Genomic DNA, 5,634 nt, shown 5'->3' with positions numbered 1-5,634 from the left:
AGTGCTGTCCTTCCCTCACTCCACCCCCGCTATCAGCAGCCTCTCCCCCATTGTGGAAAGCCCCACCCCCATGTGTAAATCAGAGCCCTGGCCATTATATATATATATATATATATATGCATATATCTATATATGTATATGTGTGTATGCATATATATATATATATATATATACACATACACACATATATATATATATATATATATAGTGTGTGTGTATATATATATATATGCATATATCTATATGTGTATATATATATATATATATATATACACGCACACATATATATATATATATATATATATGTGTATATATATATATATATATGCGTATATCTATATATGTATATGTGTGTATATATATATATATATATATATACACACATACACACACATATATATATATATATATATATATATTTATATATACATACACACGTATATAGATGGCAGCCCCAAACTGATGTTAAGGAAACATCGGCAGCTGTGGTTACAATCAATGTTTCAATCGATGGCCATCAGTACTAGTATATACCATAAAAATTGCCATTTTTATGGTATACAGCATTTTTTTTTTTACAAAATTATGTTGGATAAGTTTTAATAAGCTGTTCCTGACCTAATTCAATCATAAAATAAACCGACAATTTCGGAGTGGTTTTTGGAGAAAGAATTTGTCAGTTAAGTGGTTAACAGACCAAGTAAACCAAGGTAACATTTCCCGCATTGTAACTCAATTGGGTATATATTTTCCAGTAGTAATTATCTGGAACAAAATTTTCACCATAAAGCAAAAGGAAAGTGAATCTGCAGAAGATTATTGCGACCGGGCTCTGCAGGCTATCACCCAGTACACTGGGTTAGAGGATATTAAAGATAGCACTCACCACAGGGGAATGATAGTCACTGTACTCATGGATGGTCTTAAAGAGAACTTAAAGACCCGGGTTCAGACCTCATAGCCTGGCTGGAGGGGAGTCACAATAGATACCCTCATAGAATCTGCCATAGAACATGATAAAAACATCTCAAAGAAGAGAGAGACCCAGAGTGAAAAACTAATGGATGTCAGTATCCAAGCTCTGAAAGGAGTGACATTAACATCACAGCCAGCAGACACACTTGCACCCACACACACACTTACACCTGAACAGTTATACGCCCTCACTAATCCCATGCAACAGCAAACACAGCTCTATCCCACTTACCCTACACAACCACAGGTCCCATACTACCCACAAACTTCATACCCCCCACAATACCCTTATCCTCCATATCCCTACCCATATCCACCACCTTTCCCCCCTGCTCAAACCTCACAACAACCAGTGTCATCATCCGATCCACAAGCATGTTTTAATTGTAAACAAAGAGGACATTTAAGTAGAAACTGTACGGAAAAAAGGGTAGGACCCCCAAATCAGGGAAAACCTGCATATCCCCATAAGGGATAGGCACAGAGACCAGCAAATGTCCAACAGGCACCAGCTCCAATTGTAGCCGTTAATGCTTTATTGGAGAAAGGAAGACAACACTAGGGTCAGGCCATACCTGTAGTCTACAGATAGTCAGGTTAACGGGAAGTACTAGGGAAGAACCAGTCATGATGGTTGATGTAGCTGGTACTAAATATCCTTTTCTTGTAGACACAGGGGCGACCAGGTCAGTGATAAAATCTCGCGTTAATTCACAGGTGACCAACGAGACAGTACCAACAATGGGTGTAACAGGTAAAGTGCAACATTATCCTATAACAAATCCACAGAGTTTACTATCGGGCTGCTGCCTACCAGGCATTCTTTCCTTCTGGCTGCTGCAGCCCCTACTAACCTGCTGGGTAGAGATTTGTTATGTAAGATGGGATGTGTCATATATTGCACCCCTGATGGTGTATTTCTAGATATATTAAAAAAAGAGAAAAAGTAAGGCTATTCTTGGGGCACACTTATATATGAATTCTTATGATTGAAATAAAATATAACTTTTAATATGAATAGTAAAATATATACCAGGTACACATAAGGTCATAGGCGAACATATTAAAAGATAATTTCTGCAAAGTACCCCACACATACAATTTAGGGTAACAATTGTGTTAGAGTGTAGATGTTGCAATAAATACCATGGGTATTGGTATATAGGCTACACAGTGCGCAGTCCTATGATCCTCATTAAACAGTACAATATCTATCTACAGAACCTGGTATTCCTGAGTGGTCCCCCACATCAGTACTAACCAGGCCTACCACTGGATCGCTTCCAAGATCAAACGAGTTTGGGCATAGTCAGTGAAGTATGACTGTAGATTATCGCTACTGAAAATATATGGGGATTCACTTATGCACACGGTCTGAGCCTTTTTCAAAAATGTAGGACTGCTACCGCCGACGGTGGAAAATTTGCCTAAAGGTGAATTTCTTCGCCTTAAACGAAATTGCTCAGAGGAATCAACTTATAGGATGAAAAGTGTTGAACTTTCCGAACGTCTGGTAGAAAGAGGATATAGCAAGAGAAGTATTAAAAAAGCCAAGGCCAGTATTTCCTCCATTCAAAGGGAAACTATGATTTTTAAGAAAGAGGAACATTATCCTGGAGGTAAAAGAACCAATAAAGAAACTGGAACTGTACGTTTCATTGGTAATTTTAGTAGGGAATGGAGGACTATTCAGGATATTATCCAGAGACACTGGCCTGTCCTACTACTGGACGAGGATTTGTCCGAAGTACTAGGCACCAAAGTTGCAATGGGTTGGCGCAGATCTAGGAATCTGCGTGACAATCTTGTCCAAAGCCATTACATCAAATTTCCCAAGAAGGATAACAAAATACATGGCTCTTTTCCATGTGGGACATGCAAAGCATGCCAGTATATGGTTAAATGTGATAGGGTCCAAGATAAATATGGCAACACTTCCTCGATCAAAGATTTTATCAATTGTAGCACTGTTGGGGTTGTGTATTGCCTGATGTGCAGCTGTGAGATGAAATATGTAGGGATTACAACAAGGAATTTCAGACAGCGCACCTTGGAACATGTTGGGACTATCAGGAATGCTCGATCTGATTTAACAAAATTTAAGAAACTTACTTCAGTTGCGAGACATTTTCATGTATACCATAAAGATAATCCTAATGATCTACGCATTTTTGGTCTGGAAAAAGTTTTGTTGGGGATTCGCGGTGGTGATCTCATGCAGCAATTAATGAAGCATGAAAGCTACTGGACATTCAAATTAGGGGCGCTATCTCCTAGAGGGATGAATGAGTATAACAACTACAGCGTATTTTTGTAATTATATTTATAAATCCTTGTATATAATATATTTCTTCTAAATCCTTTCTAAATTCAATTTTTAGATAATTGATATTTATAATGAGTACACTGTTTATTCACTAATTTACTCTGGTAATATATAATATTTATTTTCTCTTTGTTCACAATTTTTCACCTAATCACCATGGTTAGATCTAACCATATATTCTAATAATTTTTTATTGTCACAATTTCACTTTTGTAATTTTTATTGTATGGGTATATCTCATCATAATAATCTTAATTTATATTGGTCTTGTACCATCTTATCAATTTCACGTTTTATTGTGTTCACTGTAATTTGGTGTATATATATTAATTTAAGTGGACATGCTATCCAATGATTATATATATTTTTATTGTTATTTAATAGTATTCTAATTAATACTAGTGTCTAATAGGAATATGTTCATAAACTCACTTATTTATAAATAGTAACACTGGTGGACGCTGTGTGATTACACTTTATGATATTTGTTAGTAGCTTATGATTTATTTCAGTCTATAATTTTCTTGAATAATTCTGTTCTGATGGATAATTTTACCCTATTTTACAGTTATGGTGATATTCATAAGCACCATTTCATTATTTGTTATTTTCAGCTTAAGAGCAATGTGATGCTCATTGTGCTATTTTAACATCAGTTAGCCGCTTTTAAACTACATATCCCAACAAGCAATCTGTCTAATTGGAACTATTTGATTGGCCCACTGTATCATGAGTTCTATTTTAACCAACCGGGTATTGAACTACATATCCCATTATGCAGCTCTCCCATTCGGGACCCGGTGATTGGCTTATTTCCCCATGAGCGCATCCCTAATCAATAGAATTAAGCTTAGCTGAGGGAGATTGCATTGCGCTGTGACTAATGGCACAGCTGTGAGCCGCGGCTTGAGTCGCGGGTAAATGACGTGCACTCTGCACACATTTAAAAGGATTACCATCTAATTCATTATTACACGAGGTGATCAAGCCTCAATGCGGGCGAAATGCGCGTAATCTGTTTACATATGAGACTCTGCTGATGTTAAGGAAAACCCAGTCAGTGCACGGACTGAGCTCCACTATACCTCACACTGGTAACATATAGGCTGACAGATGATTGTGTCTGGTCAGCCAGATAGATTTGTTCAGGCTTAGCCTGTCATTTTCTTTTTCCAATTGCTATCTCCTATTTCTTTCTCTAGCATTTTGGGGATATGACCTACTCCTGTGATTTAGCTCGTTTCCTATGTATGGCTGATAAAACCTTTTTTGTACTCTCTGTGATTCCTACTATATACTAGATTAATGAGAGTGCCTGCTATTATACTCTATTGCAGCCTGATTTGGAAGTTTTGGAGCATTTTCTGGTGGGAGATATTCACTGATAGAGAATATTTGATCATAGGAGAACCATTTGGATTAGCATATTTATGCAGCCACCATAATTAATGTATTTTCAATCTATATAAAATTGATGCTCTGTGTTTATGGGGTGATTGTATATTATGTGTTCTGTCAGGCTATGTTATTGTGTAGAGTTCCTATTCTGTATACTTGGAACTAAGTACAACTTGTGATAAATTACCTATGTGATGTTCTCCTAAAGTTACAATCTATACATGTCTATGCCATATGTGTCAATTGATTGCATCACAAGGAAGGTATGCTTATGCACCACCTGTCTTGACAGCAACTGATTATTAATTGGACCTCTCTTTTGAGAGTAGTCCTACATTTTTGAAAAAGGCTCAGACCGTGTGCATAAGTGAATCCCCATATATTTTCAGTAGCGATAATCTACAGTCATACTTCACTGACTATGCCCAAACTCGTTTGATCTTGGAAGCGATCCAGTGGTAGGCCTGGTTAGTACTGATGTGGGGGACCACTCAGGAATACCAGGTTCTGTAGATAGATATTGTACTGTTTAATGAGGATCATAGGACTGCACACTGTGTAGCCTATATACCAATACCCATGGTATTTATTGCAACATCTACACTCTAACACAATTGTTACCCTAAATTGTATGTGTGGGGTACTTTGCAGAAATTATCTTTTAATATGTTCGCCTATGACCTTATGTGTACCTGGTATATATTTTACTTTTCATATTAAAAGTTATATTTTATTTCAATCATAAGAATTCATATATAAGTGTGCCCCAAGAATAGCCTTACTTTTTCTATTTTTTAATAAATCTATCATATTTAGGCTGTGGGAGCACCACCAATATAAATTTATGATGTATAAATTATTCATGGATATGGATGGTTGGTTAAAATAATTCTAGTTATGGTTCTGTGCGGAATCTTCCCTGTTTTGTATTTCTA

General features: G+C 36.6%; 2 pseudogenes; one reads left to right on the top strand and one right to left on the bottom strand.

Annotated features, from left to right (window-relative positions):
- Positions 1 to 2,187: 2,187 nt before the first annotated feature.
- Positions 2,188 to 2,306, bottom strand: LOC148502823 (5S ribosomal RNA; annotated as a pseudogene).
- Positions 2,307 to 5,096: 2,790 nt separating this feature from the next.
- On the top strand, positions 5,097 to 5,215 carry LOC148502822 (5S ribosomal RNA; annotated as a pseudogene).
- Positions 5,216 to 5,634: the final 419 nt, after the last annotated feature.

The sequence above is a fragment of the Taudactylus pleione genome, unplaced genomic scaffold (genome assembly GCF_031769625.1).
Source record: "Taudactylus pleione unplaced genomic scaffold, aTauple2 ptg000481l, whole genome shotgun sequence".
Lineage (NCBI taxonomy): Eukaryota > Metazoa > Chordata > Amphibia > Anura > Myobatrachidae > Taudactylus > Taudactylus pleione.
This window is presented reverse-complemented; position numbering and strand designations above follow the sequence as displayed.